The sequence below is a fragment of the Toxorhynchites rutilus genome, chromosome 2 (assembly GCF_029784135.1).
Source record: "Toxorhynchites rutilus septentrionalis strain SRP chromosome 2, ASM2978413v1, whole genome shotgun sequence".
In the NCBI taxonomy this organism is placed as follows: domain Eukaryota; kingdom Metazoa; phylum Arthropoda; class Insecta; order Diptera; family Culicidae; genus Toxorhynchites; species Toxorhynchites rutilus.
Genome location: NC_073745.1, coordinates 125,598,104 through 125,623,746, shown reverse-complemented (window position 1 = coordinate 125,623,746; position 25,643 = coordinate 125,598,104). Strand labels below are relative to the sequence as shown.

Here is a 25,643-nt window from a genome sequence, read left to right as displayed (position 1 = left end):
TGAAAGACGTAGTTCTACGTCAAAAGTGACGCAAAACAAACCCCCCTCCCCCTTAATTACGTAACGCTAATCTATACACAAGTCTAATTCGTTTGAAATTTGTTTAATAATGTAATGAGTAATGAGAATATCAACGTAACAAATTCAAATATCTGCCTAGGTCGAAATCAAATGTTCATACGGAAGTTTCTCATATGCAAGTAATGACTTCGGATAAACTTTTGACAAGTTCATAGAGTTTCGAACAGAGAACATGGGCTGGTATAAATTGATATTGATTTACACCAAAACAATCAATCCTTGGTTCATTGATGCAGTCCTGTGACGAGCAAACTACTCAGCTTAATATTCTACTAATTCCGCTTCATCGATTCGGGAGTTTGCGGACTCAATATATTCTGCTTTGAGAAGATATCCATCGATCGCTAGGTTATTCCACTAATCAGTTAACTATTCCCCTGCATACTCAAAATGTTTTGTTTCCATTTTCCGGTCCCTTGTTTTGTGTTTTTCATCCAAGTGCGATCCCTCATGATCATGAGGAAGTATTGAACTCCCTGAAAAAGGGGCTCGAACCTCGAATTCAGGCAGCTCGCACTCACTTTCGAAATCGAGCCCATGAGAAAATTCGTTCGAGGAACAGTGCCTTCCAGAACTAACTGCAACGTATATTGGACCACTGCATTGAACTGCTTCAGCATGACCAAGGTGCCCTAACTTTATTTTGCAACCTGCAATAATAGCCGGAATAAGCATATGTTTAGCAACTAAGACAAAATCATGATGACCGCGATATTCGAAATGAATTAAGAGGGGACCCCTGTCTGGAAGGTCGAAAAATAATGAATTTTCGTTTTTTTTTCAAATATTAGGAATAAAGTGAAGTGTTCGGATATTATAGTTATTGTTTAAAGTATATTTGATGATTTTCCATTTTTTGAGTGCACGAATAGTGATAAAAAACTTCAGCCACATCGGTCTTGTATATCCTGAGATATTGATACCACCAGTTGAAAAAAAACATGGTTTCGAGAAAAAAAAATTCGTTCGTTCTGAGTGGCCAAAAAATCGAAACTTTACGCGCTTTGCGGCACCCCTTAAGCATGTCCGATTGAGCTGGAACTTTGCACATACCATTTTTTCAGGCCAATAAACAAAATGTACCTACATGGTCGGTTTTTGAAATTCGATGATGAAATTTTTTCCATACATCCTTACCACCCTAATGCCGTAATGAAGGGGTTGAATGTGAACGTCCAATAGTAGACCTGAAAACGATCTGCGAGTACATGACCGGAGTAATGCAGGATGCGTCAAGTGTAGTCCTGTATGATCCGGAATCCCGGAAAAGCAGTGGTAGTGGAAAAATGAAAACATTCGTTTATTCACACTTGGCTAATGTTGAAGAGAGGCACAGTTCAAGCCTAGCGGATGTTTGTATTGCGAGAAAGAGGGTCATAAGCTTCGTGAGTGCCATGCGTTCATAACGCTCTCCTTTAATAATTCGCTTTTCTGGACGAACGCTCGCCATTGACTCTTGTTGAGAGTGAACTGGTGGCGCAGCTAGGTTTGACAGGAAATTCACATCCACTTTGCTTGCGATGGACAAGAAACACGTCATGCATGGGCAAGATGTCGCCGTTACCAGTTGAAAAACGCTCGTGCGGTTCAAAGTTTGGACCTACCGACACAGTCTTTAGATTTCGAGAAGGTAGCAAAGAGATTCGTTTACCTCTCGTTTACCTATCGACAATTCGAAACTTTCGGTGCAGTTTTTCGCACTAGAGTACAATGTAGCAAGGTCACTCGGGATTTGTCCTAGCGCGGAGGAACAGCGAGCTCAAGAACTGTTAGAGAATAAAACGAAGCGTATCGGAAGGCACTTCGAAACGGAACTTCTCTGGACAAAGGACGACACTGAGTTGCCCGATATTTAGTTACCGCATGGCACTGCATCGATATCAGTGTCTTCAACGGAAGACAACCCGTCGTTGCCAACCCGACGGACCGGACCAACTGACACTATTGCCTGCTGTGTTGCTCCGATTTCGTTTGTACTCCATATCAGTTGGTGCACATATAGAACGGATGTTCCATCAGTTGAGAATCATATCATCCGACAAAAACTTATTGCGATTCCTCTGGAGTAATAAGTATCCAATTAAGCTTTGCGCAGTGGCGATATCGTAACCAATAAGGTTATACCGAGGTGCGATTATTGCTATTTGAAACAAAAAAAAAATCCTGTTTAATAGTTTATTATATTTTCTACAAGGAATTTAGAACAGTTTTATTCTGATAATAGTTTTATATTTTAATAAATAGATTTTTGTGAGTGTGTATTGAGATAATTCGAGTACGGGCCGAGTAAGAGTAACATGCAATCAGCAATCAATTTTTTTTATAATTTCTTTATATATTTTCATTGAGATTGAGAACAAACTTAGAACTGTCTTCAGGGATGGTAGTCTGAGAGAGGGTACACATATTTCACTACAAATCTAAATTATCATGCTCGGCGACAAATTCACTAACTTGAAGACTCAATAATTCTTAGGCTTGATGGAGAAGTGCGTTGGGCTTTTATATATTGGAGGTAATTTCACATGTTCCTGCATCAAAAAAGTATTTGGATAAGGACGAGACTGCACAAACAACACCGAACTTACTTTGCATGAGAACATCTTTAAACGCTGGGGAGATCATTTTTAACTACATAGTTACGCGTGTTATTTGGTTTAAGAAATCTCAACTAAGTATTAATAAATGACGCTAGTTAATGCATACGTTGAGACGGCAAAAGTTCCACAGGGAACGTTAACGCCATTCAAGAAGAAGATATGTACTGAAATTTACTTTATTCATTTTCTTCCAAACAATAAAGCTTTTTTGCAGGATTTTATTCGAAAAAGTCGCCTTCATAGTCGCTAACCGTTGTAGCACACTTCCGGAAACTGCTGCAAGCTCGTTTTACCAAGTCGCGATTTAGCGACGTCATTATCTTTATGATTTTTGACTTTAGCGATCCAAATGTTGTGTGAGTGGCTTTATTGGTGTCCCATTCAACGACGCCCCGCACAAAATAATCCAAGGGATTGATATCGGCGACCAAACTTCCTTCTCCCAGGATTCTGGAACATTTTCCGCAAGCTATTTTTGCGTTTTTTTTAGCATTAGCTTAGGAGTATATACTGTTTTATTAATTTCACAGGCCATCTTTATGTGGTACACTGCTCTTTTCGACACGTTTAAGAGATAGATGATATCGTTTACAATTCCGGCGCGAAGAAAATTAACTACAGAACAAGAAATATCCTCTTGTTTCGCAGCTGCTGTTCAAGAGATTTGTGACCTGTCCTCCGCAAACGACGTCATTGTAGTACTTGGCGACTATAATCTCCCACATCTATCATGGTGTTTGGACGACGACTGCAACAGTTACCTGCCAATCAACGCCTCTAACGAATCAGAAATTGCATTTTCAGAATCCAACTCAGTTCGTAACGCAAACGGACGTCTTCTTGACTTGGCGTTTGTGAGTGAATCTACCTATGTAGAGCTCATTGATCCACCATCTTCGCTTTTAAAAATTGACCCTCATCATAACCCATTTGTTCTCCGGCTTGAAATCGTGACTGGAAATCAAAACCCTATCGGCGTAGGTGATATTGATGATTTCGATTTTAAACGATGTGTCTTCGTAGCGCTTAATGACCTGCTTGCGGCGGTTGACCGGGATGCTATACTCGGCGACGCATCCACAGACCAGACAGCTGCACTGTTCTATGAAAAGGTTTTTGGCATACTCGACGATCAAGTTCCACGAAAACACAGGAAAACGCAGTTCACTCAAAACTCACTTGGTGGACACCAGAACTACGACACCTTCGTAATATCGTTCGGAAATCACGCAAACGTTTTTTCCGCGAAAGATCTTCGTGCAACAGGGATAGATTAAAACACCTTGAAACGCTCTACAATGAATATCAAGAAAACGCGTTTCGAAGTTACAACAACCGCACCGAATCAAACTTGAAACGTGATCCAGCATCTTTGTGGTCCTACATTAGGAACCTGAAAAATACTATTCAAATGACGCAGGAATGACGCATGATGGAGCTACTGCGAACTCGCCCGAGAATATCGCTGACTGACAGCAAGTGCAAGACAATCACATTTACAAGGCGCCAATCGTTTCTGTCCCATGACTACATCATCGGCTCTGCTGTTATCAATCGCGTTAACTCCATTCGAGATCTCGGGGTAATTCTCGACATCAAACTAAAGTTTACCGAACACATCAACAACGTCATCGCAAAAGGATACGCTGTTCTAGGGTTTATCCGGCGGAACACGCAGTCCTCCCGTACACGCTGAAGGCTCTGTACAGCTCAACGGTTCGAAGTGTCCTTGAATACGCAGCATGCGTGTGGGCTCCTTACCATACAACGCACATCATCAGGATCGAAAAAGTGCAACGCTGTTTTATTCGCTACGCCTTAAGACAACTGCCATGGAATGATCCCGCTCATCTTCCTGATTACGAGAGTCGCTGCATGCTTATCGATATAGAAACGCTTTCGGCGAGGCGGTAGAAAATTCAACGTCTGTTTGTCTTTGATTTACTGTCCGGAAACATCGACTGTACGGAGTTAATCAGCGAGATACGGTTTTACGCTCCCACCAGACAGCTCCGCGAAAGACAACTATCGGCGATACGGCCGCATACAACGTCGTACGGGCAAAACTGTCCTTTGTCCAGCTGCTTCCGTGCGTTTAATGAAGTTCAATGTCATTTCGAATTGAATGTATCTAAATGTGTTTTTAAACACAGAATTAGGAATATTAGGTAGTATTTAAGACTCTGAGTCTGTGAGATGTTTTTTTTTAATCTAAGACGAAGTGAAAATAAATAAAATAAAAATATTTCTCTCGTTGACAGCTGTTATTTGTTTACGGATACCTAGAAGCATTGGCTATCCATTGCTGCCAAATTTGTTGTAATCGTACTGCACTCTGCCGATATACAGCTTTCGCAAATTCAGTGCAAAACTACCGCACGCACCCTATAATGATGATCGATGAATTCCCAATCTCTTGATCATATCAATCTCAATGATCATATCAACTGTCTCCGCTGTCTCTGAACTGTCCGCTGACCTCTAACTGAACGATGGAAGAACAGAAGCAATACTCTTACGTCTAAGAAAATGGCAACTGTGTAATGAGCTTAAATTAACAAATGGGTTAAAAAAACTGGGATTGCTACTTGATTATAAGCACCTGTTCCGCTCGCACATTAACACGTTGATCCCTAGGGAACGACATTGAGCTTTTTGGCAGGAAAGCGCTGACTGACTGGGACTGCCATTTACAAGATAAGAAAATAAAAATGTATAGGGTTTGTTTTCGGAGGTTTTACAATATGTGACTACTTTCTAGTCGAATTTCTGACTGTTTTCTATTTATACAATAAGTATATTTGGGAGCTGAGACCAATACTGACAATGGGCAAACGCTCATGATGCCGGCTGAATGGATAGCGCAGCAAGAGCGATTCGGGGCTCAACGTGTTAGAGCAACGCTACAGTAGTGCTCTGGCTTGGTTAAGTACATGCATCCGCTCATGTGTCGCATATTCCGCCTCTCAGTGTCGCAATGGATGGTAATGAGTATATAATAAATTACCTGACCAGTATTTTGTTTCCTAATCAAACAATCAAGTACACATCATAATCAACGCAGGAACAACACTAACAATCATCAAACGAGAAACAATACCGTGCTTCTACCACCGGACAGAGTACTCTTGGCAGCGGCTAAACATCAGTTCTCTAGGCCACCCGAAACGAATCCACGAATGATCAACTTCCAAAGAGGAGAGTACCATCAACTTCCACACACAACGCAGCTATATTCATTGTCTCACAGGTGCATGCCATGCTGCTGTACGACCAATAACGCTTGCTCGAGTTTTCACCACCACTGACGCATTCTTCGGATGAAGATTTAGTTCATACTGGTCTACTTGAAATAATTATTTATTGTCAAAATTTCAATAGAATACGTAGTGCGGCGAAAATGAAACAAATATATAAAACAGTTAATACTTACCTGTACAATGTAATACTGGCCACTGAAACCAGTTGGAACGACACAGTGAAGAATTATTTGGTAGCAATTTTAACATGTTTAGGTGTGATCGAGATTTGTCATTGTGTGATAAAAAATCAGTTTTTTGATATCATCGAGGCACTGCCGGAGCCGCGGCTAATCTTAGGTGACCTCAACTCCCATGGAACAGGTTCACTCTACGATGACAACCGTGCCACTTTGATTTATGATCTGTGCGACAACTTCAAATTGACAGTTTTGAATACTGGGGAAGCAACTAGAATAGCCAACCCTCCTGCACGGGCAAGTATGCTAGACATATCACTTTGCTCTTCTTCGTTATCCCTGGATTGCACGTGGGAGGTAATCCAAGATCCCCACGGTAGTGACCACCTGCTAATAATTTTATCGATCGCCAATGAATCAGGTTCTCGTGAGTCAGTCGATATTGCTTATGACCACACGAAAAATATTGACTGGAGAAAATTTGCAGAAATAATATCTGAAGCACTTGTTTCAATGCATGAACTTCCTCCACTCGAAGAGTATAACTTTATATCGAGTTTGATTAACGAAAGCGCACTTCAAGCTCAAAAGAAACGTGTTCCTGCTACCACTTTCCGACGTCGTCCTCCATCACTTTGGTGGGACAAGGAGTGTTCAAAGGTCTACCTTGAAAAATCATCCGCTTTCAAAAAATTCAGGAAAACTGGATCAGTGGAATGGTTTCGAAAGTACCAAGCTCTAGAAGCCAAACTAAAAGGTCTGATTAAAGCAAAAAAGCGTGGATATTGGCGAAAGATCGTCAATGGTTTGTCAAGGGAGACCGCTATGAGCACTCTTTGGAATACGGCTAGGAAAATGCGTGGCTGGAACCATACAAACGAAAGTGAGGAATACTCTGACCGTTGGATTTATAACTTTGCAAGGAAGGTTTGCCCCGACACCGCTCCTGCACAATACGTCGTACGCGACATTCCACTTCAAAGCGATTATGAGAATTTTTCGATGGTGGAATTCTCAATTGCCCTTCTCTCATGTAACAATTCAGCTCCGGGGTCGGACAAGATTAAATTCAACTTGTTAAAGAATCTTCCCGACTTGGCGAAACAGCGTTTGCTGAACTTGTTCAACAAGTTTCTGGAACTGAATATTGTCCCACATGACTGGAGGCAAGTGAGAGTGATAGCCATACGAAAACCCAACAAGCCGGCTTGCGATCACAACTCGTATAGGCCGATTGCAATGTTATCCTGTATTCGTAAATTGTTAGAGAAAATGATTCTACTTCGTTTGGACAAGTGGGTTGAAGCGAACAATTTGCTGTCAAATACGCAGTTTGGCTTCCGCCGAGGTAAAGGGACAAATGATTGTCTCGCGCTGCTATTTTCTGAAATCCAAATCGCATTTGCTCGCAAAGAACAAATGGCTTCCGTTTTCCTCGATATCAAAGGGGCATTTGATTCAGTTTCCATGGAAATTCTCTCAGAGAAACTTCATAATCGTGGACTTTCACCAATTCTGAATAATTTCCTGTACAATTTACTGTCAGAAAAGCACATGTTTTTCAATCATGGCAGCTTGAAATCTTCTCGATACAGTTTTATGGGCCTACCACAAGGCTCCTGCCTAAGCCCCCTCTTGTACAGTTTTTACGTCAATGATATAGATGATTGTCTAACTAGAGACTGCACGCTGAGACAACTTGCAGACGATGGAGTCATTTCCATCACGGGTACTAATCCCGTCGTTCTGCAAAAGTCGTTGCAAGATACCCTGAACAATCTGTTCACGTGGGCCCTCAAGCTGGGTATCGAATTCTCTACGGAGAAAACTGAAATGGTCGTTTTTTCTAGGAAGCACGAACCCGCCCAATTCCAGCTTCACCTATCCGGCAAAACGATCAAGCACTCAATGTTTTTCAAATACCTTGGAGTATATTTTGACTCTAAATGTACCTGGTACCTGAAACAGAAATGTCAGCAAAGAATCAATTTTCTCCAAACAATAACCGGAACATGGTGGGGTGCCCATCCAGGAGACCTCATTCAGTTATACAAAACAACGATATTATCAGTGTTAGAATATGGCAGTTTTTGCTTCCGATCAGCTGCCAGGATTCATATTCTCAAGCTGGAGAGAATACACTATCGTTGCCTGCGTATAGCAATGGGGTGTTTGCATTCGACACATACGATGAGTCTCGAAGTTTTGGCAGGAGTACCCCCGCTTACTCTTCGTTTCACAGAATTATCCTACAGATTTCTCATCCGTTGCAAGATCACGAATCCATTGGTAATTGATAACTTCGGAAATCTACTCCAACTGACTCCTCAGTCAAGTTTTATGTCTTTATACCATGAGTACCTTACACACGACGTGCACCCTTCACCAGGCATCTCCAACCAAGTTTGCTTCCCATACTTTTGTAATTCCTCTGTCATTTTTGATCTGTCCATGCGACAAAAAATCCATGGAATCCCAGATCATCTACGCTCATATTCTATTCCGCCGATATTTTCGGCAGAATATGGGGGCATAGTTAGATCTGATAATATGTTCTTTACTGACGGTTCATTCATAAACGGGTCCACTGGTCTCGCCATCTTCAATGAAAATTCCAGTGCCTCTTTCAAACTCAAAGATCCTTGTTCCGTGTATGTCGCTGAACTGGGTGCGATATACTACGCACTGGGGATCATTGAAACATTGCCCATCGACCACTATTTTATTTTTTCAGACAGTCTCAACTCAATAGAGGCAATCCGCTCAATGAAAGTTGATAAATGCTCATCTTATTTCCTAACAAGAATAAGACAACTATTGAGTGTTTTGGTCGAAAAATTATTCAAGATTACCTTAGCATGGGTTCCCTCTCATTGCTCGATTCCGGGGAATGAGAAAGCGGACTCGCTAGCTAAGGTGGGCGCTTTAGAAGGCACTCTTTTTGAAAGGCAAATTGCTTATAATGAATTTTTCCACATTCCTCGTCAGTACACGCTCGTGAGTTGGCAGCGCATGTGGAGTGAAGATGAGTTCGGTCGTTGGTTACTCACGATTATCCCTAAGGTCTCGACGAGTGCATGGTTCAAGGGATTGAATGTAGGTCGTGATTTCATTCGCGTGATATCTCGGCTTATGTCCAATCACTACAACCTAAACGCGCATCTCTATCGCATTGGGCTAGCAGCAAACAATCTTTGTGATTGTGGCGATGGCTACCACGACATCGAGCATGTTGTCTGGTCGTGTATCCGGTTCCATGCTGCTCGCTCTCAGCTCTCTAGAGCACTGAGAGCACAAGGCAGACAATCTGAGATCCCCGTCCGGGATATCTTAGGTAGCCGTGATCCTGATCTTCTGCTTCATCTATACCTGTTCCTCGGAAACGCCGATGTCAACGTTTAATGATGTTTCCTTCGTTGTGTCCCCGTTTTATATCCCTCCGTTTTATATCCCTCCTATCCGATCGATAAACTTTTACTTAGTCGCGGCAATACATACACACACTCTTTACAGACACACGGGCCAAAGGTTGTGCAGTCCACTGATCATTCAACAAGAGCCAAAGGTTGTACCGCTCATGACAACTCTACACGAACTGATGATTGCGCCGGCTAGTGACCATTCTATCCTGGATTCCTCGAGTCGAGAAAGACACACCACGCTAGATATTAGGTACAGCCGATTGTGAATTTGAGATAAATTTTGAAAATTGCGACAAAATCGCTGAATTAGCCGAGAAAGACCGGCATAGTAGCAGCCGTAGCATCGGCCAAGAGCTGGGGATAAGTCAACAAACCGTTATTAACCATTTGAAGAAGCTTGGATTCACAAAGAAGCTCGATGTATGGGTGCCACACACGTTGACGCAAAAAACATCTTTGACCGTATCGACGCATGTGAATCGCTGCTGAATCGCAACAAAATCGACCCGTTTCTGAAGCGGATGGTGACTGGCGATGAAAAGTGGGTCACTTACGACAGCGTGAAGCGCAAACGGTCGTGGTCGAAGCCCGCTGAAGCGGCTCAGACGGTGGTCAAGCCCTCATTAACGGCCAGGAAGGTTCTGCTGTGTGTTTGGTGGGATTGTCAAGGAATAATCTATTATGAGCTGCTCCCCTATGACCAAACGCTCAATTCGGACCTGTACTGCCACAACTGGACCGCTTGAAGGTAGCACTCATGAAGAAGAGGCTATCTTTGATAAACAGAGGCCGCATTGTCTTCCATCAGGACAACGCCAGGCCACACACTTCTTTGGTGACGCGCCAGAAGCTCCGGGAGCTCGGATGGGAGGTTCTTTTGCATCCGCCGTATAGTCCGGACCTTGCACCAAGTGACTACCACCTGTTTTTGTCCATGGCGAACGAGCTAGGTAGTCAGAAGTTAGCCACAAAAGAGGCCTGTGAAAATTGGCTATCCGAGTTTTTTGCCAATAAGGAAGCGAGCTTCTATAACAGGGGTATTATGAAGTTGGCATCTCGTTGGGAACAAGTCATCGAACAAAACGGCGCATATTTGACTTAAAACAGAAGATTGTAACTAATTTTATGAACAAATGAAAATTTAAAAAAAAATACCGCAGCCTAATATTAAATCTGATCCTAAGAAATTTTTCAATTTTGCCAGCGATAAGATGAAATAATAATTTAATCTTATAATCTAATAATTTCCCATCATGTATGAAATTTGGAGAATACGTTGGATCAGATGATAGTGATATTAGTAATCAATTCGCCCGTTTCTTCCAAGGTAACTACACAACAAATAACGTGGTTCGAGATCACGATTATTTTTCGTTTTTACCCGAACGTGCAAACTCGGTCTCAATTGATAATATTGCCGCTAACGAACTTCTTATCGCGCTGGAGGATCTAGATTCATCTAAAGGTCCCGGGCCGGATGGTATCCCTCCAATGTTGTTGAAAAAGTTGGCATCGGCGTTCGTTCATCCTTTGTCCTTGCTTTTCAATTTATCCCTAAAATTCGCAATATTTCTTTCTGTCTGGAAAAAATCATTCCTGCTACCCATATTCCAATCTGGTAACCGTTCTGACATAAATAACTATCGTGGTATCGCCATATTATCTTGTATTCCCAAATTATTTGAATCCATTGTCAATACTAAAATGTTCAATCAGTTAAAACATTATATTCCACCGAATCAACATGGTTTTTATAAAGGAAGATCCACTGCCACAAATCTGTTAGAATTTGTATCCTATTCTCTTGCGGTAATAGATAGATGCAACGTTGTCGAGACACTTTATACAGACTTCAGCAAGGCTTTCGACAGAGTAGATATTCCAATGCTTATATTCATGTTCCAACGTATGGGAGTAACTGAAACTCTATTGAAGTGGGTAGAATCTTAGCTCACCAATAGAACACAGTTTGTTCGCTTTAGAGGAAAAATCTCTAGTCCAGTGTATGTCACATCCGGAGTTCCACAAGGTTCTCACTTAGGCCCTTTACTTTTCATCCTGTTCGTAAATGATGTGTCACTAGTATTAACTAACCTCAACATTCTAATAAATATATGCTGATGATATGAAATTGTACATAGAAGTAACCAAATGTAGTGATCTTGTGATTTTCCAACAAGAAGTAGATGTTTTCTTCGAATGGTGCGTGAAAAGTCTTTTAGATATTAATGTGAAAAATGTAATATTATATCGTATACTCGAAAACATGAAACTTATAACTTCATATGTTCTCTAGGATTTGAAACTGTAGAGAGATGCGTCAAAATTAGAGATTTAGGTATAATTCTTGATTCGAAACTCACTTTTGGCGAACATTACAATACAATGATCAATAAAGCAAATAGTATGCTCGGTTTCATAAAAAGATTTAGTTACAATTTCAGTGATCCATACACAATAAAAACATTGTATATAAGTTTTGTAAGATCTATTTTAGAATATTGCAGTGTTGTATGGGCACTAGGGTGCCAATGAATGTATGGGAAAAAATCGCCCCTTAAATTTCAAAAAGTTACCCTATACAAAATGTTCACCACCTCGAAAAAACACTCTATGCCAAATTTCAACTCAATCGGAATTAAGGGAGAGTGGCGCAAAGCGGTCAAAGTTTGGGTTTTTTGAAAATCGAAAAATCACCCAGGGGGGGAGTAAAGGAAATCGGGTTTTCGAAAAAAAAATTTTGATGCCAAATGTCTTAGAATTGCATGAAACGTCGAGATCTAGTGTCGTCTCGAAAAAATTTTTTTTGTCAAAAATCAGCACTCAGCACTCGCAAAAAAAAAATTTCAAAAATTAATTTTTCAGACAGAAAAACGACCAAGTGCCAAAAACAACAATCTTTTGACAAAAATTTGTTTTTGATATAACTGTAAATCTCGACGAGTAATGCAATTTTAAAACATTTGGCATCCAACAATTTTTTTCAAAACCTCAATTTTCGGTGATTTTTCGTTTTTCAAAAAAACTCAAATTTTAACGTTTGTGAAACCAGTAAATGAAGTTCGAATGAGCTAATATTTTGCATAGGGTATATTATTGTGCAAATCAACATTTCGTAGCAAGTTCCGAATGAAAAATTGAGATAACTATTTCTATTGGCACCCAAAACCATGCTTTTCGTTTTGCTTGCCGAAAAAAAACTAAGTCCCCGAGTGCCGATTTTTGAAAAAAAAACAGGAAGTGGGTTATATCTATGGTATAACCGCAAGGGTGACGTAGGACTATCGTTGAATTAGAGATCATTTGTTTGAAGTTGAATCTAAATCCATCCTGAATGAATGAATAAATAAATATTTGGGTGACTTCAAAAACGAGAGTGTTACGTTGGAGCATCAAGGTATTATGCATCCAATATTGGATACAAAAAACCTTGTTCTGAAGAATAAGCTTTCCTGCTAACTGCACTTGATTGACAAATCACAAAACCAAATGTATGTGGTCGCAGTATTATATGGATAGAAAACATTAAAATAAACTCGCTTGAATGTAATTTTCAATTCCAAGGGGAACTGGCAGATTATTTTTCAGCAACGATCATTTCTTTCCAGGTTTCCTCTCGATAACCAGCAAACGAAAAGAGTTGCGCACGTGTATGTGTGTGTGTGTGTGGGTGGCGGCTGCTTCTATGTCTTCCCGAGGAACCGTATTTCGATGCTGATACTCTCTTGGTCACAAGAGTATCAGCATCGGCTTTTCTGCGCTCCCTCACAGTTAAAACAAACTGATTGCATTTCAGGTCAGGTCAGGCCAGGTAATGAATCCCTCGATCCCTCGCCGTTCAGCTCGTTCAGTAACGATGTTGTCTTGTCGATGTCCTCAGGCGTCGTGCACAAATTACGTAACGCTAAAAATCCGAATTCTGAACCACCTCTCCCCCCCCCCCTTTCGTAACGCAATTTCCTATCTCTAATAAACAGAAAGTAACGCAACATCTACCCCCTCCCCCCTTATCACGTTACGTAATTTGTGCACGACGCCTCACGAAAAATGAATCGGTTTCACCACCACAATATCATTTCAGTATGCTTTTCGTGCGTGATTGAATCGAGAGAAGGTGTGGTTAACGATGGCAATTTGGAAGGCAAACTAGAGGAGAATGAACTCTCTGAGTATGAAAATTTCGGCGACTGAGCAATAATCGATTGAAAATTATATAATTTTCGCGATACGAAACATTTTCCGTTTTTCATGTTATGCATCCAATATTGGATACGAAAATATCCTACTGATGGGAAAGAATAATCTTCAGAAGCTTTCAAGCTAATTACACTTGATTGAAAAATTACGAAATCAAATGTATTTGGTCGCTGTGTTCGCCATATAATTAGAAAACATTAAAATAAACTCTTTCGCATGGATGTATTCTTCAATTCCCAGGGAACTGGCAGATTATTTTTCAGCAACGATTAGATCTTTCCGGAATTTTCTCGATGCTGTATGGCATCCACACGAAAATTCTCGTTTCAGTTTGGCCTGTAAAAACTTTTCTAAACTCTAATCCATCAAATTTGGAGCCCTGAAAAGGGCCGTTGATTATATGCTAAGCTAATATAGCACCCTCTCCTTGGATTCGATGGGCCAGCTGAATGTCCTTGGGCATGATGTCGTCACATCACGTTTCACGTTTTGCGTGGATAGCACACAAATTTGTATCTTCGAATAAGCCTCCTGCAGCGTCATAACAGCGGAACTTTGGAAGCGCAAGTCGGTTTTGAAGTCCTGAGCAATTCCACGATCCAAAAGCTGCAAAGGTAGCTTGCGGATTAGCAATTCGGTCGACTTCCGATAGCGATGAATTTCACGCAAAGTTCCCGGTCGATAGCGATGTGGCTTCTTCACCTATCCTGCGGCTGGTGCGCTTATCCGAGCTGCTTTCGTGTGCCTTACCACTGAAAGACTAACTTGCTATCTGCTTGGTCTCAAACAAACGAGTCGTCACGGTGCGAGAGTAGAGTAAGAAATGAACGAAAGCAAAGGAAGCGTCATTTTATAAACCATAAAAGTATAGAATCTAAACCCCACCCTTATTATATTCGTTGCTTGCCCTGAGAGAGAAACGAATAACATCGAAGTAAGTATACAGTAATGTATTTGAATCCGGACACTTTGCGTTACATTTAATACCATACCGCAGCCACAACATTTTCTGCATGTTGAATTAATGCGATTGAATAGTAACTATCAAGAAACTATCAGTAACTATATTAGCAACTATTAATCGCATAAATTCAACATGAAAAAAATGTTATGGCTGTGGTATGATATTGAATGTAATGCAAAGTGTCCGGATTCAAAAGCATTACTGTAAAAAAGAGTTAACTCGACTGAAATTTTTTCGGTTCGGCCTGCAAAAACGAAATTAAGAGCCCCCGCCGACTGCAGACTGACTTGTCGACCGATAGTTTGGTCGGCTTCTTAATCAGTACGGAGAAAAAAAGTCTGTAGTGTACAGCATAATGCATAGACGTAAGTATGAGCTTCCCCATCTCACATTCCAATAAGATTAATGGGTTTCCAAGTGGACGCGCTACATACGGATACGAATGATTTCAATAACCTGTTTTCGAAGCTATCATTAAGCTATTGAAACAATTTTTCGACTCAATAAATAGCAATCATATAACTCTTGGACATTTTATCTTTTGTATGAAATGATTATCATACTGTTCCGTTGATCCGAGGCAGAATGAATCACGCTTAAAGAAGGAATGGATTTTTTCTTGGAATTTAGTCAGCAGAAATAATGCCCTTTCCCAACAATTAAAAACGACAAACGGTAAACAGTTTCATCAAAGTGATTTCTTCGATATGGGGATATATTCACTACAACATGTCATATATTTCATATTCTTCATTATCAAATCCATATCCATGGCACCTACCGGTAACGAATTATTATCGAAACCACGATTTTCGCTAAATGCTCCTTTCAGTTCGGCCTGTAAAAAATTTTTCTGTACTCTAATCCATCAAATTTGGAGCCCTGAAAAGGGCCGTTGATTATATGCTAAGCTAATATAGCACGCTCTCCTCGGATACGATGGGCCAGCTGGATGTCCTTGGGCATGATGTGACGCGTTTTGCATGGATAGCACACAAATTGGTATCTTCGAATAAGCCTCCTGCAGCGTCATAACCGCGGAACTTTGGAAGCGCAAGTCGGTTTTGAAGTCCTGAGCAATTCCACGAACCAAATGCTGCAAAGGTAGCTTGCGGATCAGCAATTCGGTCGACTTCTGATAGCGACAAATTTCATGCGAAGTTCCCGGTCGATAGCGATGTGGCTTCTTCACGCTTCCTGCGGCTGATGCGCTTATCCGAGCTGCTTTCGTGGTGCCTTGCCACCGAAAGACTAACGAGCTGTCTGCTTAGTCCCGATGAAACGAGTCCTCACGGTGCGAGAGTAGAGTAAGAAATGAACGAAAGCAAGGGAAGTGTCATTTTATAAAGCATAAAAGAATCGAATGTAAACCCCACCCTCTTTATTGTATAAGCTTACTGTATACTCACGAATATAATAAGGGTGGGATTTAGATTCTATACTTTTATGGTTTATAAAATGACGCTTCCTTTGCTTTCGTTCATTTCTTACTCTACTCTCGCACCGTGAGGACTCGAGCTCGTTAGTCATTCGGTGGTAAGGCACACGAAGTCAGCTCGGATAAGCGCACCAGTAGCAGGATAGGTGGAGAAGCCTACCGACTGGGAACTTTGCGTGAAATTCGCTATCGGAAGTCGACCGAATTGCTGATCCGCAAGCTACCTTTGCAGCATTTGGTTCGTGGAATTGCTCAGGACTTCAAAACCGACTTGCGCTTCCAAAGTTCCGCGGCTATGACGCTGCAGGAGGCTTTTTCGAAGATACCAATTTGTGTGCTATCCATGCAAAACGCAACGCGTCACATCATGCCCAAGGACATCCAGCTGGCCCATTGTATCCGAGGAGAGCGTGCTATATTAGCTTAGCATATAATCAACGGCCCTTTTCAGGGCTCCAAATTTGATGGATTAGAGTACAGAAAAGTTTTTTACAGGCCGAACTGAAAGGAGCATTTAGCGAAAATCGTGGTTTCGATAATAATTCGTTACCGGTAGGTGCCATGGATATGGATTTCTTAATGAAGAATATGAAATACATGACATGATGTAGTGAATATATCCGAAGAAATCACTTTGGTGAAACTGCATTATAAAATTATTTGTGTACGAATGCCGCAATTGATAGTCGACTCTAATTTGCGCTGGGTAATTTCCTCGGAGGACTCGATTCCTCCTTTGAGCATTAATAATCTTTTTCTGGCAAAACGATGTGGTATTAATCACATTATTTGAATGATAGAATGAAGAAGTTTTCTGCCAATTTCCTTCAACCTCCAAACGTATCTTTCTCCCGTTTGTCGTTTTCGCGTTCGCTAATCCTTCCTCACAACACCCATTTCTAGTTTGAGAAATTGTTGAGTAAACATTGTTTGTCAGTGCGCCTAGAGCGGGAATTCCTAAAGATTCATTGCACCTCCAATAAATTGCCGAAAGACGTGGTCTTACGTTGATCGCACTTGATTGAAAAAATCAAAAACGAAATGTATTTGGTCGCAGCATTATATGAGTAGAAAGCAAATAATCGCTCGAAAATGACTTGATTTTCGCGATGTGAAACATTTTCCGTTTTTCATGTTATGCATCCAATATTGGATATGAAAATTTCCACTGATGGGGAAAAAAATATTCAGAAGCTTTCCTGTTAATTGCGATTGATTGAAAAATAACAAAATTATTTTTCAGCAACGATGATAGCAACGAGAATTCCGCGCGTGTATGTGTGTGTGTGTGTGGTGGCTGCTCCGATGTTTCAAGCGGAACCGTGGCATCACTCTCCTCCTGATGGATTCCCTTTTGGCCTTAGGTGCACAAACAGGCTCTTGGTGACACCGTTCATCAGCGCTTTCATGATAAACGAAATTAGCTTCACAACAACAGCGACAACATGCTCCAATCGCTGTTCAATCATAACTGAGTGGGTTTACGAGCGGCGCTCGCTTATATACCGATTTTTGATTTCAATAGCCTGTTTTGAAAGCAATTTTAAGACTATTGAAACAAGTTTTTGGATGAAAAAGTAACAAGTATATGACGCGTAGACATTTTATCTTTCAAATGAAGTGTTTATCATACCATTTCGTTCAGTTGTTTAAGAGCTATTAACGCTCAAAATCTCGGTCTCCGGCGTAACGCTTTCGTTCTCGAAAGTTTGGTTTTACACCCCGGTATAGAAATGAAAGACGTAGTCCTACGTCAAAAAAAATTTCGAGATGACACTAGATCTCGACGTTTCATGCAATTCTAAGACATTTGGCATCAACTTTTTTTTTCGAAAATCCGATTTCCTTTACTCCCCCCCTGGGTGATTTTTCGATTTTCAAAAAACTCAAACTTTGACCGCTTTGCGCTACACTCCTTTAAGTCCGATTGAGCTGATATTTTGCGTAGGGTGTTTTTTCGAGGTGGTGAACATTTTTATGGGGTAACTTTTTGAAAATCGAGATGTCCATTTTCATTGGCACCCTATCAAGAACTGCACTCCAATCGAATAGAATCAGTACAAAAACAATTTTTATTATTTGCCCTGAGAAAGCTAGGCTGGACAACATATCCCCTTCCCCCATATGAAGCCCGTTGTATGTTAATAAATATTGAAACACTTGAGAAACGCAGAGAAATTGCCACAATTTCATGTTTAATTCTGAAAACTTCACACAGGATTAGTTCTGAAAACTTACTTGAAAATCTAAATTTTTATGCAGCCTTACGAGCACGCTGCAAAGGTAGCTTGCGGATTAGCAATTCGGTCGACTTCCGATAGCGATGAATTTCACGCAAAGTTCCCGGTCGATAGCGATGTGGCTTCTTCACCTATCCTGCGGCTGGTGCGCTTATCCGAGCTGCTTTCGTGTGCCTTACCACTGAAAGACTAACTTGCTATCTGCTTGGTCTCAAACAAACGAGTCGTCACGGTGCGAGAGTAGAGTAAGAAATGAACGAAAGCAAAGGAAGCGTCATTTTATAAACCATAAAAGTATAGAATCTAAACCCCACCCTTATTATATTCGTTGCTTGCCCTGAGAGAGAAACGAATAACATCGAAGTAAGTATACAGTAATGTATTTGAATCCGGACACTTTGCGTTACATTTAATACCATACCGCAGCCACAACATTTTCTGCATGTTGAATTAATGCGATTGAATAGTAACTATCAAGAAACTATCAGTAACTATATTAGCAACTATTAATCGCATAAATTCAACATGAAAAAAATGTTATGGCTGTGGTATGATATTGAATGTAATGCAAAGTGTCCGGATTCAAAAGCATTACTGTAAAAAAGAGTTAACTCGACTGAAATTTTTTCGGTATATGACGCGTAGACATTTTATCTTTCAAATGAAGTGTTTATCGTACCATTTCGTTCAGTTGTTTAAGAGCTATTAACGCTCAAAATCTCGGTCTCCGGCGTAACGCTTTCGTTCTCGAAAGTTTGGTTTTACACCCCGGTATAGAAATGAAAGACGTAGTCCTACGTCAAAAAAAATTTCGAGATGACACTAGATCTCGACGTTTCATGCAATTCTAAGACATTTGGCATCAACTTTTTTTTTCGAAAATCCGATTTCCTTTACTCCCCCCCTGGGTGATTTTTCGATTTTCAAAAAACTCAAACTTTGACCGCTTTGCGCTACACTCCTTTAAGTCCGATTGAGCTGATATTTTGCGTAGGGTGTTTTTTCGAGGTGGTGAACATTTTTATGGGGTAACTTTTTGAAACTCGAGATGTCCATTTTCATTGGCACCCTATCAAGAACTGCACTCCAATCGAATAGAATCAGTACAAAAACAATTTTTATTATTTGCCCTGAGAAAGCTAGGCTGGACAACATATCCCCTTCCCCCATATGAAGCCCGTTGTATGTTAATAAATATTGAAACACTTGAGAAACGCAGAGAAATTGCCACAATTTCATGTTTAATTCTGAAAACTTCACACAGGATTAGTTCTGAAAACTTACTTGAAAATCTAAATTTTTATGCAGCCTTACGAGCACGGAATTTGTTCAAACCAACTTCATTTCGAACTTTGTATGCTATGAATGGTCCACTAAATAGAATGATGAGAACGTACAATAAGTACAGTAATGTAATTGAAGTGACAATGACGAAGAAATTATTGAAAAAGTCATTGACTGAAAGATCATTGTATTCGTGAATTACAGTTTTGTCATATATGTTTGCTGCGTTGCATTTCGTAATTCATTATTAATACAAAATTGATTTTCATAAATATAGCTATTAATTATTCATTAAGTATATTGTAATTGTAATGTAATGTATGTAATTGTTGTCTACTATAGTTTGACGAAATAAAGAAATAATCGTGGTAAGTCGAATAGAAAGAATGCGGCCCAAAGAATACTCGAACTATTTTTGACGTCACGTTTTTATGAAATAAAGTTAACGTTAAGAACTATTTTCTCTGTGAACGAATTCTCATGATTTGCATACCAATCGAATCGGAAAGTCTCTAAAAATTTTTTGATATGCTATACATTACAATTCGCTTATCTCTAAACGGTTTAAATTCATGAAAACTGGAAGAACTTCCTATTTTTGCATACATTTGTTCTGCCGATTTGTGTGCTAACCCTACCCGTATTTCGAATGCTTATAACTCGAACATTTCTTAACAGATCGGAAAGATGTTCGCATCAAGTGAGAGAAAATTTTTCTACGCGTTTATCACAATTAATGAAATGTTATTTTTCATGAGATAAACAATAGAATAACTGTAAAATGTCAAGTGTTATCCATACGCCCTAACTGCCCAGCTTTGATTGGCCCGATTTACGGTTTCCCCAGCACAAACTTCAAAATCGATGTACCTGTGGAAATCCGCTTTACAAATATACAGTGATGTCGGGGGTATTTACGTCGAAAATATGCGGTCGTGTCCTAGATACAACCTCTTACAATTTTTTTAACAAAAACTTGAACTGAATCGCCAGTTTCAGTAGCTCTTCTCGAGTTTTAAGTATTTTACAACTAAACCCTATATCGACGGACTGCGTATTTGGCTGATAGAACCGAAGATGATGAATAAATCAAAAAACGCTGAATGAACTTCAATATCGTGATTACACCCTACATTAAATTACCTCAGCCCAAACTCCCGGAAAAGTGATCTGGCTGTTTTCAAAAACAAGCGGCAAAAGTGAGGATCCATATCAAATCCCAATCATTGGGTTCTTCCCCACTCAGACTGTTCACCTACTTTTCGACACAATCGTTGCTCCCCGAAGCAATCTAATTCGAACCAAATTCTGCGGATTCCGATGCCATTTAGTGCACTAATTTGAATTCTCACGCTTGCAAAATGCAAAATGTCCGTCCGTTCGTGTGGATGCGTCGTATGCCGCATGCAACAGTTCGGAATAGCTCTGGCGCTGTGATTGTGCAATATCGTAAATAAAGCTGTACGCATCGAACACTGTTATTAATTTCATGTTACCAAACCATCCCCCCGGCTCTGCATAGCACCACCGTCACACTTACGGACCCAACTGTTTTTGATTCGGCCCAATTCGTCGGCTGGATGGAACAACACGGAATGAGCAATGATTATGATTACGATTGCTATAATTATCTAGAGTCCATGAATTTAATTTGAGTTAACAGAGAATGCAGAACGCAGCTTTCAAATTTATGCATTAAAATTAGCGCGGGCCGAGGCGGAACAGAGGGGATAAGGGTAGGAATTGATATAACCGAACCATTTGCAATTTGAATCACTATTTAGTACGCATAGAGTCTTCGGCTGGCAATATTTAGCGTTCAAAAAAGCTGTTTAATTAATAACATAATTGCTGGAGTGTTGGTTAATTAAAGACTACGTGTATTTTTGTTAAAATATATGATCAAACAACTGCTGAATATATAGTATGCATCACATAATTCTAATTAAGAATACATGCTCCTCGCTGTAACTGCTGTATCTAATTTTTCAAAACACTGAACTAGGTGTCACTTCTCAATTTTTATAAACTATCTGAATTTGAATATGGTGGACTAGGAAACACTTCTTTTGAACATCTAAAACGCACATAAAACAACGAAGCAACACAGCAGCCGTTCCAGTTTCACCGAAGAATTTCCATTCGTGTCCCATTTCGGCCTTTATCGACATGTTTATTTGAACTCAATTAGTATATCATTAATTAGGTGCATGTTTCGTGTCGGATGCCACAGATCCTTCTGTGTATACTCGGGCAGTGCTCCGCACCGCACACAGAGCGTTGTTCCCAAAATTTTCTCTAGGTCCGGTCTCGCCCATGTGGCGCAAGTTAATGCGTCTCTGGATACCCCATTCAGACAAAACAATTTTCCGCCCGATGCTAAACTTCTATCTGCTGCTCTCCTTTTGCATTGGCCCGAGAAGAGGGAGATTCGCCATCGACAGCGAGAGCCGTGAAACTAGCGAAGCTAAACTCAGTTGCATTTAAATTGGACCTGCAATCATCGTCGTTGTCATCGCCAGCCGCTCGGAAGCGCTACATCGTACAGACCGGCCGGTGCACAGTAAAAATAATCGGTCAGTGTTTGGGAGATGTTAAGCTTTCATTCAGTAATGATTGTTTGTGAACCGTTTTATGACAAAAATAAACAAGGTAGATTGAATTGCTTTTTGTGTTAACACCATGATCAGAAAGTAACGGGATTTTTTAAATAAAACAGAAAAGGGTTAAACTTCAGGCGAATTTATTTTATCTCCTTCAAAATATGATCCATGTGAAGCAACACACATGTTTGGCTCCATTAAACTTATGTAACTGAGCCTGTAAAAATAAACGGATTAATAAAAAAAAAAAAGCAACACACATGTGCCAACGCTTGACCCAGTCCCCGATGCATCCCCGATAGGCCGAAAAAGGGATGGCCCTTAGTTCCTTCGTCGCATTTTCTTTGATCTTCTCGGTCAACTGAATTCTCTTTCCACGAAGTGGCAATTTAAACATGGGGAACAAAAAAAAAGTCGAATCAGGTGAATACGGTGCTTGCTCCGTGGTATTTACTTAATGTTTGGTCAAATAATTCAGTACAATTCGGACTCGGTGCAATGGCGCGTTATCATCATGCAAAATTCAAGAATTGTCGGTCCACATTGATCGGATGGCACTAAAACCTGACAAAAATTTGCTTCTTAAGGTCGTACCTTCATAAGAAAAAAAAACCGGTTCCCGCATGCATGGTACGTTTAAATAAAGAAATCCCAGTACTTTCAGTACTTTCTGATGCATGTAATGAAAATCGAGTTTTTGAATTATTTTTTATATTCCTTTTGTTGTTGTTGTATAAAAGAGTTTCAGCAATTACCTGATGGGTCAGCATGGGATTTCATCCCAAGGTAGACCCTTTTCTGGATCTTTTAGGATTAATCGTCCCTTCAATTGGTAGTTGCGTGATAATCGAATAATACTTTTTTTGGCAGTTGCTAAACGGTTAACCGATTACCGGACGTCACTATTCGGGCATTCCTGCAGTGTTTTTGACAACAGCGATGACAGTTTATTTATTTATTGTCGTCAATCTATGGTAGACCAATACATTCTTAACACTACTTAATACTTCTTACTCAAAACTGAAGAAGGCTGGCTGGATTTAATTAATTTGTTTAATTTGAAAGAGAAATTTATCAAGTTACATAATGAAAAAACCATATTTGGCCTAATGTGGCCTAATTTGTTGTAGAAAATGTTAGAGTTTCTCAGATGCCTAATGACTGCGTGAAAATTTAGGATTCCTAATATTTCTTTTGTGCTCCCCCTTGGCCGAGTGGTTAGCGTCATAACTAACATGCCGGGTGTTCGGGTTCGATTCCCGTTCTGGTCGGGGGAATTTTTCGTCAAAGAAATTTCCTCCGACTTGCACTGTGATCACGCGTATTCTAGAGCTTGCCACTCAGAATGCATTCAAGGCGTGTTATTTGGCATAGAAATCTCAACTAAGTACTAATAAAAATGACGCAAGTAATACTACGTTGAGACGGCGAAGTTCCTCTAGGAACGTTAGTGCCATTGAAGAAGAAGAATAATATTTCTTTTGAGTCCACTCGTTGTGATATGATGTCAATAATAGATAGAATCATGGCAGAGCTCCGAAGTTCTATTAGGTTTTTCATATTGATTAGCATACAGGGTGTATGATATGCAGGGAGATGATATGAAGACCAGCCTAGTTTACGAAGTGCAAATAATAAAACTTGTTTTTGTACTGATTCAATTCTGTCTTCGTGTGAAGTTATGTAGGAGGACCATACAATACTACAATATTCGAGAATTGATCTGACGTATGTAACATACAATGTTTTTATTGTGTACGGATCCTGGAAATGACAGCTAGAGCGCTTGATAAGGCTCAACATATTGTTTGCTCTATGGATGATAGTATTATAATGATCAATGAAGGTTAGTTTCGAATCTAAGATCACACTCAAGTCTCTTACCCGTTGACATCTATTCATGGGTTGATTTCCTAGCTTAATACCATTGTTCAATGATGTTCTTTTTCTTGTAAAGGACATCAAAGTGCATTTTTTTCTAATGTGAACTTCATTATTGAATATTTGAAAGTCTTCTTCATTCTTTATTTACATATGCAACTTCATATCATCTGCGTAGACAAATGCCTTAACACTTTTAAGAAAAATGCAAACATCATTAACAAATAAAATGAACAAAAGTGGTCCCAAATGAGAGCCTTGAGTAACTCCGGATGTAACAAATATTGGTTTCGAAATGTTGTTTAAATCTTACTATCTGCATACGGGCAGTCAAATATGATTCGAGCCATTTCAATAACTTGACTTCTATCCCTATTTTTAAAGTTTAAGGAGGAGTAATGGTATATTAACAAGATCGAGAACTTTACTAGAGTCAGCGTACAGAGCTTCAACTTGATTACCGTTATCCTTTGAATTCAAAGTGAATGTGACAAATTCCAGCAAATTTGTTGGTGATAAACGTCCTTGATAAAACCGTGTTGCTTATTCGTAATTCGTGTTTTTAGTTGTTGAAACAGTTTTTGGTTTATTATGGCCTCGAAGAGTTTTGGAATGCATGAAATAATTGCTACTCCACGATAATTTCGTACATCGAATCTATTACCGGATTTGAAGATTGGTACAAGAAAGGAGTTTTTCCATATTTTTGAGAACCTTCCCGATTCCAATAAATTATTGGACGATTCAAATACTAAATTTTTCATAAATGCCGGCGGAATTTCTTCAGGACCTGGCTTATTTAATATATCAGAAGTTTCAATGTAAGTTAGTTTTCTGGCACCAACATCACGTGGAAATTCTGGAATAAATGCAAAGTAATCACGATCTCGGTCCTCCTCAGATGTTTCAAATTAATCTTCATGAAAAAATGTTATCTCCTCCTCTACAATGTAATTGATTATCGAGTAAAAATCGTCACTGCTATTTCAATGTTTCCCACACTTCTAAATAAACCCTGCCAATTGATATAATTAAGCTTACATCTAATTGATTGATAGTATGCTTTAGTGTAATCAGAGACTTCCTCGAATTCATAATTAAATAATTATCTAAAAACATGAATTATTCGAAGGCTGTGTCTAAAGCTGTCCTGATTTTCTATAATGGAGCTTATGATTCATTCACACAGAAATCTTCGGTCATATTTTTCAACAAGAAATCCAAGAAGCATTCCTGTCGATTATAAATATTGTTTATTTGATTCAATCCAAGACCGGCTTTTTTATCAAAAATAAATTGCAGAGTTTTATTATCACCAACAACTGGAAGCAAGATAAATTCATTGTCAAAATCAGTGATAAAGTCCGCATTGCGTTGATTGAAATATCCGTATATGTGGATTTTTAATTCTGGTGCAAAGGAAGATTTCATAACAACTAATTTGAGCATGATCAGGGGGAAGTAAACAGATGCAAATATATGTATCTGAATCCC

At 39.8% G+C, this 25,643-nt stretch overlaps 1 protein-coding gene and 1 pseudogene across 2 annotated transcripts in view; both read left to right on the top strand.

Moving 5' to 3' along the window:
* LOC129771462 (LIM/homeobox protein Lhx6-like) overlaps positions 1 to 25,643 on the top strand; it is a 357,951-nt gene that overhangs the window by 151,708 nt on the left and 180,600 nt on the right. The gene's annotated exons all lie outside the window — the stretch shown is intronic.
* On the top strand, positions 2,165 to 2,295 carry LOC129772074 (U4 spliceosomal RNA; annotated as a pseudogene).